Here is a 15,000-nt window from a genome sequence, read left to right on the forward strand (position 1 = left end):
AAGTAGACCTGGTGGCTCCACGAGGAGGGAGGGGGCGGGGAGGACAGCGGGGAGGAGGAGGGAGAAGTAGACCTGGTGGCTCCACGAGGAGGGAGGGGGCGGGGGGAGAGAGGCTGCCAGGGTCCAGGCACTTTGCTGGTCATGCACGGAAAGTCCTGGTGGGCAAGGGGACACTCAAAGGTGCGAGGTTAGGGGGTGGTGTCCTGGTTTCAGTTAGCACAGAATTAATTTTCTTCCTAGTAGCTGGTGGAATGCTGTGTTTTGGCTTAGGATGAGAAGAGTGCTGATAACACCCCGATGCTTTAATTGTTGCAGAGCAGTGCTTATACCAAGCCAAGGACATCTCAGCCTTTTGCTCTGTCCTGCCAACGGGCAGGCTGGGGGTGCAGTAAGAGCTGGGAGGGGACAGACCCAGGACAGGTGACCCAAACTAGCCAAAGGGGTATTCCATACCATCTGACGTCATGCTAAACAATAGATAGGGGTGGCTAGCTGGGGGGAGGGGGCCGGACTGCTCGGGGTTAGGCTGGGCATCGGTCAGCGGGTGGTGAGCAATTGCATTGTGCATCACTTGTTTGTACATACTATTACTTTCGTATTATCACCATTGTATCATTATTATTATTATTGTTATTATTATTTTGTTATTATTATTTTCCTGTCTTATTAAACTGTCTTTATCTCAACTCACGGGCTTCACTCCCCATTTCTCTCCCCCGTCCCAGAGAGGGAGGGGGGAGGGTGAGCGAACGGCTGCGTGGTGTTTAGCTGCCGGCCGGGTTAAACCACGACAGGTGGGCAGAGAGAAGGGGCTTTTGTTGTGTCCACCTGACAATGATAGCAGGGGGCTATCATTTCATGCCAAAGTAAATGAAGCTTGCCTTCCAGACTTCTTACTCTCATCACTGGCCGCCCTCTAGCAGTGGCCGTGATGGCTAGACCGACGGCCGTGACGGCGGGGTAGACCTGATGGCTCCACGAGGCGGGAGGGGGCGGGGGGGGGGGGGGGGAGAGCGGGGAGGAGGAGGGAGAAGTAGACCTGGTGGCTCCACGAGGAGGGAGGGGGCGGGGGGAGACAGCGGGGAGGAGGAGGGAGAAGTAGACCTGGTGGCTCCACGAGGAGGGAGGGGGCGGGGGGAGCGGGGAGGAGGAGGGAGAAGTAGACCTGGTGGCTCCACGAGGAGGGAGGGGGCGGGGGGAGACAGCGGGGAGGAGGAGGGAGAAGTAGACCTGGTGGCTCCACGAGGAGGGAGGGGGCGGGGGGAGCGGGGAGGAGGAGGGAGAAGTAGACCTGGTGGCTCCACGAGGAGGGAGGGGGAAGGGGGGGGGGTGGGGGGGGGGGAGACAGCGGGGAGGAGGAGGGAGAAGTAGACCTGGTGGCTCCACGAGGAGGGAGGGGGCGGGGGGAGAGAGCGGACCCCGGCTGCTTCGGGCCGCCGCTCGCTCTGACGTCAGAGGTTCTTCCTCGGCCGCGAGAGGCTCGCCACCTGTGCCACTCAGTGCGGCTGACTGCCTGGCCGCTTTGCTTTAGCTGCTTTGGAAAATAAATGCTGTTATCTTTATGTTTGTTATTAGTTTGTTCCGTTGCCTGTTTTCTGCTGTAGCTTTAGGAATCCTGTCATTCCTTACCGTCTTTCAAAACCTCCCCCCCCCCTCCACTCCTCAGCTCCCCCTCCTCCTCCCCCCCCTCCCCCCCCCGCCTCCTCAGGCAAATGGCAGTTGAGCTCAGGTGGCGGCTCCCCAGTCAGCAGGGGTACTGGAATAGACTTGGCTGGGTGGCCGACCCCCACACCCCCACCTGCCAGCTGCGAAGGGACGGTTGGCGGGCTGTGGGGAGGCCGAATGAGGTGACCCAGCGTTCCCGAGTGTGTAAACACATCAACAGAGCAAAAAAGCAAAGCAGAGTAGGAACAGCAAAGCAGAGCAAAGAAAAGGATTCGGTGCCGGGAATACAAACCAAAACCCCCCAAAAATAGGCAGTTCTAAGGAAAGCATGTCGAAGCAGGTGCAGGAAAAGCAAAGCGGGGAAGAGCAACGAAAAGTAAAGCAAGGAAAAGTAAAGCAAAGCAAAACGAACCAAAATCATTGGGAATCGTGTAATGTCACTTATCGTCCTAAAAAACCTCACCCAACCCCATCCCCAGACGAACAGCAGCAGCGGGACCCACCTGGCGGCTCGCCGAACAGCGGGGGATGAGGAATAGACCGTGCTGGGTGGGTGGCCAGGCTTCCTGTCCCCACCCTCCAGCTCCCAGGGGACAGTCGTCGGGCTGCGGGGAGGCCACGGTGTGCGCCTGAGGGTTTATGCCTTCATCAATACACCGATCGACTCATCGCCCAAATCGGTGCGACGGTCTGCAAAAGAAGCCTACCTAGCACGGCAAAGCAGAGCTGAGCAATGCAACGGAAAGCGGAGCGAGACAAAGCATAGCCCTGCCAGGGAAAAGAAAAAGGCAAAAGGAAAAGCAAAGCCAAGAAGGGCCGGGAAAAGCAAAACGAAGCAGGGCAAGAAAAACCAAAGCAGAAGAGGTCCAGGAAAAGAAAAGTGGTGTCACGAATACAAACTAAAGCAAAACAAAGCGAGGTAGGGCCAGCAAAAGCAAAACAAAGAAGGGTGAGGAAAAAAAAAAAAAAAAAAACTAAGCTAAGGATTTCCTGGGGGGTGGGGGAAAGAAAAGCGGTGTCCTGAATACAACGTAAAGCAAAACAAAGCAAGGCAGGGCCAGCAAAAGCAAAACAAAGAAAGGCGAGAAAAACCAAAGCAAAAGAGGTCCAGGAAAAGAAAAGCGGTGTCTTGAATACAACGTAAAGCAAAACAAAGCAAGGCAGGGCCAGCAAAAGCAAAACAAAGAAGGGCGAGAGAAACCAAAGCAAAGGAGGTCCAGGGAAAGAAAAACGGTGTCACGAATACAAAGTCAAGCAAAACGAAACAAAGCGAGGCCAGAAAAAGCAAAGCATGGTGAGGAACAGAAAAACCAAAGTAAAAGAGGGCCAGGAAAAGCGAAGCAGTGCCACGAATACAAAGCAAAGCAAAGCAACGCAGGGCCAGGGAAAGCAAAGCAAAGCAAAACGGTGCTGCCAAAACAAAATGCGTAGTTAACTTAGCGTCAGTCGAAATCGCTGGGTTATGGGGAGCTGGGCGTTTGAGAAGGCCAGGGTGTGGCAGCGGCCCCCGGTTGCCTCGGGCCGCCTCTCGCTCTGACATCAGAGGCTCCTGCTCGGCCGTGAACGGCTCCCCACCTGTGCCACTCAGTTTGGCTGGCTGCCTGGCTGGTTTGCTTTAGCTGCTTATCATTATATAAATTGTTATTGTCATTATTATTATTATTATTATTATTATATACTACTAAAAAGCTATTAGAAATAAAAGTATTAAATAGTAATAGAAATAAGTATCATTAAAACGTAATAAAAATAGTAGTAGTAGTAGTAATAATAATAGTATTTTCTCCATCTGTTTCCCCCTTTAGTTTTAGGAATCGAGTAGTTATTTATTGTTGTTCTCAACCCACACCCCTCCCCAGACGAATAGCAACAGAGCCCACCTGGTGGCTCTCCGGACAACGGTGGGCAACAAAATAGACCTGGCCCGGTAGCCAGATCCCTGTCCCTGCCCGCCAGCTCCGAGGGGACAGCTGTCGGGCTGCAGGCCGGCTAACTTTTCTATGTGTTCATAAACAAGTTTCATGAACTTGTTTATGCATTCATAAAGACGGCAAAGCTAAGGAAAGGAGCACGGGGAAAAACAAAGCGGTGCCAGGAAAGGGAAAGCCAAGGAAAGAAAGCAGTTTGAGTCAAAGCAAAGCACAGCAAGGCTAAGAAAGGTACAGAAGAGCAGAGAAGGTAAAGCAAAGCACTGACAGGAACACGAAGCAAAGAAATAAAAAATAAAGCATGACCGCACAAGTAAAAACGTAGCAGGCCCAGGAAAGAAAAAGCAAAGCAAAGCAAAGCAAAGCAAAGCAAAGCAAAGCAAAGTAGCACAAGGAAAAACACAGCATTTCCAGGAGAGAAAAAGCAAAGCAATCTGAGGTAAGAACAGCAGAGAAAAGGAGGTATGGAAAAGCAAAACTGTGCCAGGAAGAGCAAAGCAAAGCGGAGCAAGGCAGAACAAAGAGAAGCAAAGCGAACGTAGCGAGCTGGCGGCCAGCCCTCCTTTGGGTTCCAAGTGTCTGTGGGGGGGAGACCGGAGGGCCCTCATGTTGTGTGCAGGTGGCAGCCAGACTTGGACAGTGGCTGTACCCTGATCGCCCTCTCCCCAGCCTCCTTCACATCTCCTGGTCCACCGTGACGGTGGGCAAGAACCATGTCTTGCCTTAGCTAGTTTTATATATTTCTATGTATTTTGTTGTTGTTGTTGTTGTTGTTGTTGTTGTTCTTGTTGTTCTTGTTGTTGTTGTTGTTTGTTGTTGTTGAGGATTTCTTCCACCGTAGTTGTGGGAATCATGTAGTTACTTACTGTCGTTGAGAACCTCAGACACACAACGAGCAGTGGGGCCCACCTGGCAGCTCGCCGCATGGCTGGGGACAAAGAATGGACCATGTCGGCTGGCCAGGCCTGCTGCCCACACGTGCCAGTTCCGAGTGGACAGTCGCTGGACTGCGGGGAGGCCAAGTTCTGTTTCCGATGGTTTATGCGTTCATAAATTTACCAATCGACTCGGCAGCAAAATCAGTGAGACAGTCTCCAAAGGAAGCCTAGCACAGCACAGGAGAGGAAGGCAATGCGGATGAAAGCTGAGCAAGACAAGGAAAAGCCCTGCTAGGCATAGGGAAAAGCAGTGACCACCAGCGCCTGGAAAAGCAAAGCACGGCCTGTAAAAACACATCAGATAGGTCCAACATGAAAACAAATCATGCAAGGAACATGAAATAAATAAATTAATTAATAAATAAATTAATAAATAAATTAATTAATTAATTAAAAAAAAAGGAAAACGAATAAAAGATGAAAGGCAAAGCAAAGCAGAGCAAAGCAAAGCTAAACAAAGAAAAACATGGCCTGATAAAGCAAACGAAAGCAAGGCCAGGGAAGGCAAAGCAGAGCTAAGGAAAGTAGCAAAAGGGAAAGCAAAGCGTAAGCAGGAAAGACAAAGCAAACAAATGAAAGCAAAGCAGTTTGAGGCAAGGCAAAACACAGCATGGGTAGGAAAGGCCGAGCAGTGCCAGGTCTATAAACCAAAGCTAAACCAAGGAAAGCATGGCCTGATAAAGCAACCGGAAGCATGGCCAGGGAAGGGAAAGCTGAGCAAGTCAAAGCAGAGCAAAGGAAAGTAGCACAAGGAAATGCAAAGTATTTCCAGGAGAGAAAGAGCAAAACACTCTGAGGCAAAGCAGGGGCAAGAACAGCAGAGGAAAGGAGGGATGGGAAAGCAAAACTGTGCCAGGAAGAGCAAAGCAAAGCGGAGCAAGGCAAAACAAAGAGAAGCAAAGCAAACGTAGCGAGCTGGCGGCTAGCCCAGTAAAACCAGTGGGACTGTCTCCAAAAGAATCCTAGCACAGCACAGGACAGCAGAGCAATGCGGATAAAAGCTGAGCAAGGCAGAGTAAAACCCTGCTAAGAAAAAGACCTAGCGGCATAAAGAAAAGCAGTAACAACCAAGGTCTGGAAAAGCAAAGCACGGCCTGTAAAAACACATCAGATAGGTCCAAAATGAAACCAAAAGAATGCAATGAACATTTAAAGAAAAAAAAAAATAATAATAATAATTAAAAAAAAAATAGATGCAAAGCATGTCCAGAAAAGGCAAAACATAGCAAGGCAAAGCAGAGCAGAGAGAAGCTAAACAAAGGCAAGCATGGCCCCATAAAGCAAAACAAAGCAAGGTCGGGGAAGGCAAAGCAGAGCTAAGGAAAGTAGCACAATGAAAAATAAACCATAACGAGGGAAGAAAAAACAAAGCAGTCTGACGCAAATCCAAGCAAAGCCACGGCAAGAACAGCAGAGGAAAGGAGGGATGGGAAAGCAAAACTGTGCCAGGAAGAGCAAAGCAAAGCGGAGCAAGGACAAAACAAAGAGAAGCAAAGCGAACGTAGCGAGCTGGCGGCCAGCCCTCCTTTGGGTTCCAAGTGTCTGTGGGGGGGAGACCGGAGGGCTCCATGTTGTGTACAGGTGGCAGCCAGACTTGGACAGTGGCTGTACCCTGATCGCCCGCTCCTCAGCCTTCTTCACAGCTCCTAGTCCACTGTGACACCCGGCAAGGGCCATGTCTTGCTTTAGCTGGTTTTATATCTATATACATTTTTTTGTTGTTTGTTGTGGATTTCTACCACCGTAGTTGTGGGAATCACGTAGTTACTTATTCTCGTTGAAATTCTCACTGAACACTATCACCACACGAGTAGCAGTTAGGGGTCCCCTGACGGCTCGCCGCATGGCTGGGGACACAGAATGGAGCATGTCGGCTGGCCAGGCCTGCTGCACCCAGCCTCCAGTTCCGAGGGGACAGTCGCTGGACTGCGGGGAGGCCAAGTTCTGTGTCTGATGGTTTATGCGTTCATAAATTTACCAATCGACTCGGCAGCAAAATCAGTGAGACAGTCCCCAAAGGAAGCCTAGCACAGCACAGGAGAGCAGAGCAATGCGGATGAAAGCTGAGCAAGACAAAGCAAAGCCCTGCTAGGGAAAAGACCTAGCGGCATAGGGAAAAGCAATGACATCCAGCGCCTGGAAAAGCAAAGCACGGCCAGAGAAAACACAAGAAAAAGATATAAAAGGAAAACAGAAAGCATGGAATTGAACATCAGATAAAAAAAAAAAAAAAAAAATGCAAAGCATGACCAGGAAAGGCATAGCAAAGCAGAACAAAGTAGAGGAAAGCAAAGCTAAACAAAGGAAAGCATGGCCCTATTGAAAAAAAAAAAAAAAAAAAAAAAGCAAGGCCAGGGAGGGCAAAGCTGAGCAAAGGAAAGTAGCACCAGGAAAAGCAAAGCATAACCAGGAAAGAGAAAGAAGTGAAAATAAATAAATAAATAAATAAATAACGAACAAAAACAAACAAACAAACAAAACAAAAAAAACAGCAATAAAAACCACAACAAAGCGAAAAAGTTGGAGGTAAGGCAAATCAGAGCTGGGTTAAGAGAAGCTAAGCAGAGCAGAGAAGGAAAAGCAAAGCAATGCCAGGAATACAAAGCAAGGCAAAGCAAAGCATGGCCAGGCAAGGCAAAGCAGAACAAAAGAAAGTAGCAAAAGGAACAGCAAAGCAGTGCCAGGAACACAAAGTAAAGCAAAACAAAGGCAAGCATGGCCTGAAAATAGAAGTGAGAGCAGGAGCAGGTGAGGCAAAAGAGAGCAAGGCAAAGGTAAAAAAAGGAAAGCATGGCCCCATAAAGCAAAACAAAGCACGGCCAGGGAAGGCAAAGCTGAGCAAAGGAAAGTAGCACCAGGAAAAGCAAAGCATAACCAGGGAAGACAAAGCAAACAAAGCAAAGCAAAGCAGTTTGAGGCAAGGCAAAGCACAGCATGGGTAGGAAAGGCAGAGCAGTGCCAGGTCTATAACCCAAAGCTAAACCAAGGAAAGCAAGGCCAGGGAAGGCAAAGCAAAGCTAAGGAAAGTAGCAAAAGGGAAAGCAAAGCGTAAGCAGGAAAGACAAAGCAAACAAATGAAAGCAAAGCAGTTTGAGGCAAGGCAAAGCACAGCATGGGTAGGAAAGGCCGAGCAGTGCCAGGTCTATAAACCAAAGCTAAACCAAGGAAAGCATGGCCTGATAAAGCAACCGGAAGCATGGCCAGGGAAGGGAAAGCTGAGCAAGTCAAAGCAGAGCAAAGGAAAGTAGCACAAGGAAATGCAAAGTATTTCCAGGAGAGAAAGAGCAAAACACTCTGAGGCAAAGCAGGGGCAAGAACAGCAGAGGAAAGGAGGGATGGGAAAGCAAAACTGTGCCAGGAAGAGCAAAGCAAAGCGGAGCAAGGCAAAACAAAGAGAAGCAAAGCGAACGTAGCGAGCTGGCGGCCAGCACTCCTTTGGGTTCCAAGTGTCTGTGGGGGGCAGACCGGAGGGCCCTCATGTTGTGTGCAGGTGGCAGCCAGACTTGGACAGTGGCTGTACCCTGATCGCCCTCTCCCCAGCCTCCTTCACATCTCCTGGTGCACCGTGACGGTGGGCAAGAACCATGTCTTGCCTTAGCTGGTTTTATATATCTCTATCTATTTTGTTGTTGTTGTTGTTGTTGTTGTGGATTTCTTCCACCGTAGTTGTGGGAATCATGTCGTTACTTACTGTCTTTAAGAACCTCAGACACACAACGAGCAGTGGGGCCCACCTGGCAGCTCGCCGCATGGCTGGGGACAAAGAATGGACCATGTCGGCTGGCCAGGCCTGCTGCCCACACGCGCCAGTTCTGAGGGGACAGTGGCTGGGCTGCGGGGAGGCCAAGTTCTGTTTCTGACGGTTTATGCGTTCATAAATTTACCAATCGACTCAGCAGCAAAATCAGCGAGACAGTCCCCAAAGGAAGCCTAGCACAGCACAGGAGAGCAGAGCAATGCGGATGAAAGCTGAGCAAGACAAAGCAGAGCCCTGCTAGGGAAAAGACCTAGCGGCATAGGTGTAGTGGGTTTACATGGCAAGGTTTTGGTAGCAGGGGGCCATAGGGGTGGTTTCTGTGAGAAAGATCTAGAAGCCGCCCCATATTTGGGAAGGGCCCCATTGTTTTCCAGATCTGAGCCAATAAGCGATGTTGTTTTGCGCCTCTGTGAGATCATATTTAAGACAGGGAAAAATTGCTGCGCCACAGCAGCCGGGAGAGTCAAGGGAGTGAGAAACAGCCTTGCAGGTGCCAAGGTCAGTGTAGAAGGAGGGGGAGAGGTGCTCCAGGCGCCGGAGCAGAAGTCCCCTGCGGCCTGTGGTGAGGACCGTGGTGAAGCAGGATGTCCCCCTGCAGCCCATGGAGTACCACGGTGGAGCAGGGTTCCAACGCTGCAGCCCGTGGAGGAGACCACGGTGGAGCAGGTGGCCCTGCACCGATGGAGGCTGCCGCCTGTGGAAGACCCCTGCCGGAGCAGATTCCGGGCCGGACCTGTAGCCCGTGGAGAGGAGACCACGCAGGAGCAGGTGATCTGGCAGGAGCTGCTGCCCGTAGGGGAGCCGGGTTGGAGCAGTTTTCTCCTGAGGGATGGACCCCGTGGTACGGACCCATATCTGGAGCAGTTCTGGAAGAGCTGCTGCCTGTGGGAAGCCCACGCCGGATCAGTTCGTCAAGGACTGCATCCCGTGGGTGGGACCCCACAGCACAGGGGACGAGAGTGACCAAGAAGGAGCGGCAGAGAAGAAGTGCTGTAGACTGACCATAACCCCCATTCCCCCGTTCCCCTGCGCCGCTCGGGGGGAGGAGGTGGAAGAGGGTGGATGGGGGGGGAGGTGCTTTTGGTTTCTTTCCTTTGTTTCTCACTTCTCTAGCTTGTTAGTAATGAGCAATAAATCTTACTATCTGTCTTCTTATGCTGAGTCTGTTTTGCCCGTTACACTAATTATTGCGTGATTTTCTCGTCCTTATCCCAATCCTTGAGCCCCTTTCACAGATTTTCTCCCCATTCCTCTTTGAGGAGGGGGAGTGAGAGAGCGGCTGTGGTGGAGCTCGGCTGCCCACTCGAGCGGAACCACGACAATAGGGAAAAGCAATGACATCCAGCGCCTGGAAAAGCAAAGCACGGCCAGAGAAAACACAAGAAAAAGACATAAAAGGAAAACAGAAAGCATGGAATTGAACATCAAATAAAAATAAAAAAAAAATGCAAAGCATGACCAGGAAAGGCATAGCAAAGCAGAACAAAGTAGAGGAAAGCAAAGCTAAACAAAGGAAAGCATGGACCTATAAAAAAAAAAAAAAAAAAAAAAAAAAAAAGCAAGGCCAGGGAGGGCAAAGCTCAGCAAAGGAAAGTAGCACCAGGAAAAGCAAAGCATAACCAGGAAAGAGAAAGAAGTGAAAATAAATAAATAAATAAATAAATAACGAACAAAAACAAACAAACAAACAAAACAAAAAAAACAGCAATAAAAACCACAACAAAGTGAAAAAGTTGGAGGTAAGGCAAATCAGAGCTGGGTTAAGAGAAGCTAAGCAGAGCAGAGAAGGAAAAGCAAAGCAATGCCAGGAATACAAAGCAAGGCAAAGCAAAGCATGGCCAGGCAAGGCAAAGCAGAACAAAAGAAAGTAGCAAAAGGAACAGCAAAGCAGTGCCAGGAATACAAAGTAAAGCAAAACAAAGGCAAGCATGGCCTGAAAATAGAAGTGAGAGCAGGAGCAGGTGAGGCAAAAGAGAGCAAGGCAAAGGTAAAAAAAGGAAAGCATGGCCCCATAAAGCAAAACAAAGCACGGCCAGGGAAGGCAAAGCTGAGCAAGTCAAAGCAGAGCAAAGGAATGTAGCACAAGGAAAAGCAAAACATTTTCAGGAAAGAAAAAGCAAAGCAATCTGAGGCAAAGCCGGGGCAAGAACAGCAGAGGAAAGGAGGTATGGGAAAGCAAAACTGTGCCAGGAAGAGCAAAGCAAAGCAGAGCAAGGCAATACAAAGAGAAGCAAAGCGAACGTAGCGAGCTGGCGGCCAGCCCTCCTTTGGATTCCAGGTGGCTGTGGGGGGGAGACCGGAGGGCCTCCATTTTGTGTACAGGTGGCAGCCAGACTTGGACAGTGGCTGTACCCTGATCGCCCTCTCCCCAGCCTCCTTCACAGCTCCTAGTCCACCGTGACGTTTTATATATCTCTATCTGTTTTGTTGTTGTTGTTGTTGTTGTTGTTGTTGTTGTTGTTGTTGTTGTTGTTGTTGTTGTTGTTGTTGTGGATTTCTTCCACCGTAGTTGTGGGAATCATGTAGTTACTTACTGTCGTCGAGAACCTCAGACACACAACTAGCAGTGGGGCCCACCTGGCAGCTCGCCGCATGGCTGGGGACAAAGAATGGACCATGTCGGCTGGCCAGGCCTGCTGCCCACACGTGCCAGTTCCGAGTGGACAGTCACTGGACTGCGGGGAGGCCAAGTTCTGTTTCCGATGGTTTATGTGTTCATAAATTTACCAACCGACTCGGCAGCAAAATCAGTGAGACAGTCTCCAAAGGAAGCCTAGCACAGCACAGGAGAGGAAGGCAATGCGGATGAAAGCTGAGCAAGAAAATGAAAAGCCCTGCTAGGCATAGGGAAAAACAGTGACCACCAGTGCCTGGAAAAGCAAAGCACGGCCTGTAAAAACACATCAGATAGGTCCAAAACGAAAACAAATCATGCAAGGAACATGAAATAAATAAATAAATAATTTCTTTATTTAAGTAATTAATTAAAAAAAAAGAAAAACGAATAAAAGATGAAAGGCAAAGCAAAGCAGAACAAAGCAAAGCTAAACAAAGGAAAACATGGCCTGATAAAGCAAACGAAAGGAAGGCCAGGGAAGGCAAAGCAGAGCTAAGGAAAGTAGCACCAGGTAAAGCAAAGCAGTGCCAGGAAAGAGAAAGAAGTGAAAATAAATAAAAAAAAAAAGAAAAAATGAACAAACAAGCAAACAAACAAAAAAACACCTTTAAAATAAACACAACAAAGCGAAAAAGTTGGAGGTGAGGCAAATCAGAGCTGGGTTAAGAGAAGCTAAGCAGAGCAGAGAAGGAAAAGCAAAGCAATGCCAGGAATACAAAGCAAGGCAAAGGAAAGCATGGCCAGGCAAGGCAAAGCAGAACAAAAGAAAGTAGCAAAAGGAACAGCAAAGCAGTGCCAGGAATACAAAGTAAAGCAAAACAAAGGCAAGCATGGCCTGAAAATGGAAAGGAGAGCAGGAGCAGGTGAGGCAAAAGAGAGCAAGGCAAAGGTAAAAAAAGGAAAGCATGGCCCCATAAAGCAAAACAAAGCACGGCCAGGGAAGGCAAAGCTGAGCAAAGGAAAGTAGCACCAGGAAAAGCAAAGCAGTGCCAGGAAAGAGAAAGAAGTGGAAATAAATAAATAAATAAATAATGAACAAAAAAAAAAAAAAAAAAAAAAAAAAAACAGAAATATAAACCACAACAAAGCGAAAAAGTTCGAGGTAAGGCAAATCAGAGCTGGGTTAAGAGAAGCTAAGCAGAGCAGAGAAGGAAAAGCAAAGCAATGCCAGAAATATAAAGCAAAGCAAAGCAAAACAAAGGTAAGCATGTCCTGAAAATAGAAGTGAGAGCAGGAGCAGGTGAGGCAAAAGAGAGCAAGGCAAAGGTAAAAAAAGGAAAGCATGGCCCCATAAAGCAAAACAAAGCACGGCCAGGGAAGGCAAAGCTGAGCAAAGGAAAGTAGCACCAGGAAAAGCAAAGCATAACCAGGGAAGACAAAGCAAACAAAGCAAAGCAAAGCAGTTTGAGGCAAGGCAAAGCACAGCAGGGGTAGGAAAAGGAAAGCAGTGCCAGGTCTATAACCCAAAGCTAAACCAAGGAAAGCATGGCCAGGGAAGGGAAAGCCGAGCAAGTCAAAGCAGAGCAAGGGAACGTAGCACAAGGAAAAGCAAAGCATTTTCAGGAAAGAAAAAGCAAAGCAATCTGAGGCAAAGCCTGGGCAAGAACAGCAGAGGAAAGGAGGTATGGGAAAGCAAAACTGTGCCAGGAAGAGCAAAGCAAAGCGGAGCAAGGCAAAACAAAGGGAAGCAAAGCGAACGTAGCGAGCTGGCGGCCAGCCCTCCTTTGGGTTCCAAGTGTCTGTGGGGGGCAGACCGGAGGGCCCTCATGTTGTGTGCAGGTGGCAGCCAGACTTGGACAGTGGCTGTACCCTGATCGCCCTCTCCCCAGCCTCCTTCACATCTCCTGGTGCACCGTGACGGTGGGCAAGAACCATGTCTTGCCTTAGCTGGTTGTTGTTGTTGTTGTTGTGGATTTCTTCCACCGTAGTTGTGGGAATCATGTCGTTACTTACTGTCTTTAAGAACCTCAGACACACAACGAGCAGTGGGACCCACCTGGCAGCTCGCCGCATGGCTGGGGACAAAGAATGGACCATGTCGGCTGGCCAGGCCTGCTGCCCACACGCGCCAGTTCTGAGGGGACAGTGGCTGGGCTGCGGGGAGGCCAAGTTCTGTGTCTGACGGTTTATGCGTTCATAAATTTACCAATCGACTCAGCAGCAAAATCATCGAGACAGTCTCCAAAGGAAGCCTAGCACAGCACAGGAGAGCAGAGCAATGCGGATGAAAGCTGAGCAAGACAAAGCAGAGCCCTGCTAGGGAAACGACGGCGGGGTTGGTTCCCGGCCGGCAGGTGTTCCCCGGCTCGGGGGGGCCGCGGGCGCCTTGTACAAGTGCTGCGGACAGCAGCCGCCAGGTCTACCCGGCCGCGGTCGCCATGTTTGTTTTGCCGGTTGGCGACCTGTAGGGGTCGCTGCAGGTCCGACCGCGAGAACGGCGTTGGGGTCTGCCCGGCAGCGACGGGAGCGCGCGCGCGCGCGCGTTTGCGAAGGCGCGCGCCCGTCGGTGGGTCGAGCGGTTCCCGAGCGGTTCCGATGGCGCGGAAAGCGTCGGAAATTCCCGGAAAGGTCCGAAAAAGGCCGAAAAGGTCCGAAAAGTGCCGGAAGGGCCCGCTCGAAAAGCGAAGGAAGGCGGGCCGGCGGTGTTGGTTCCCGGCCGGCGGGTCTCCCCGTGTCCTCCTGAGGTTGCCAGGTCTACCCGCGCGAAGGAGTTTGCCGACGATCGGGCAGAGGGAACGGCGGCCAGGTCTACCGCGTCTCCGACGGGACTTAGGGGCCCGCCGTGGGGCTGGAGGTAGACTAGCAGCTCGTGCCACGGCTCGGAAGGTGTGGTAGGCGTCGCTGTTTCTCTGTGCCTCCAGTTAGGTCGAGGTAAAAGTCGGTTGCGCTCGGGTGCCTCGCCGCGGTAGCCTGGAAAAGGACGTGCGTCGTTTCTGAGGCAAGGACTTTTCTGTCCGTCTATAGGAGAGAGTGAGGACTCTGCTCCGCCAGCGGTGCCGAGCGAGCGCTTGGGGCTTGGAGAGGCGGCGCGCGAGCGAGAAGGGGGCGCGCGGCGTCGGTGGTGGCGTCGGCTCGGGCGTGGGTTGTGTGGAGCGGTAGCCGCCAGCTGTTTGCCGACCCAGCTACCCCGCCGGCGAGCGAGAAGCGGTCTCGCGCGTGCGAGTCGCCGGAGAAGCAGCAACGAGCCGCGAGCTCAGAGCTGTGGAGAGAGAGAGAGAGAGCGGCCAGAAGCCGGCGGGCGGTCCGCCGGCGCCCGAACGCGTCTGTCCGGGGGCGTCCCCGGCTGCTTGTGTGGGTCCCGGAGGCTCGGAAAGCGAAAGAGGGGGGACCCCGCGGATTGTCACGGCCGAGGCGGCGGCGCCTCCGGCTCCCGACGATGCACCTCACGTCACCCGCACGCAGGCGCCCGTCGAGGCGTTCCTCGGGCACGTCGGAGAGGCTTCCCGGCGGGTCGGTTCCTGTCAGGGCCGATGTTCAGGTCGGCGCGAGCACCTCTCGCGGACGTTGCTCCAGCACACCCGCACGCACGCACGCGACGCTGTTCGCTGCTTTTTTTTTTTTTTTTTTTTTTTTTTTTTTCCCCGATCGATGAGGCCACTCGGGTCGCGTCGGACAGGGCCCCCGGCGGGCCGGCTCTTCCACGCTCCCCTGTCCCGGGGGAGCCGCGGCGGTGTCCGGTGTTCAGGCACGGGCGGTCTCCTGTCCAGCTCGCTTCCCGTCGCAGGTGAGGCGCTGCCTCGCTCGGGGCGAGAGCGGCGGCGGCGGTTAGGGCGCGTGCCCTGGTCGCTGGTCGGCGCTCCGGCCGTCGTTCTCGTCGCCGAACGAAGGGGCTTTTCCGGCCGAAGCCGGCTGTGTGACGGCCGAGCGGCCCCGCGAGCCGCAGGGGTCCGTGAGCGTTGCGCGAGGCGCTGGTGCCGGCCTCGGTCCGGGGCCCGGCGGGTGCCGGCCGCGAGCAGCAAGGCGGCGGGGGTGGCCGCAAACGATGTGCCAAAAGCAGCGAGGGCGAGCGAGTGAGCGAGAGAGAGCCGCGCGGCGCGTCCCGCCTCCGGTGGGCTGGCTGGGTGGGGGGGCGTCCCCCCGCCGCGTCGGGGCCGC

The sequence above is a fragment of the Anas platyrhynchos genome, chromosome 17 (assembly GCF_047663525.1).
Source record: "Anas platyrhynchos isolate ZD024472 breed Pekin duck chromosome 17, IASCAAS_PekinDuck_T2T, whole genome shotgun sequence".
NCBI lineage: Eukaryota > Metazoa > Chordata > Aves > Anseriformes > Anatidae > Anas > Anas platyrhynchos.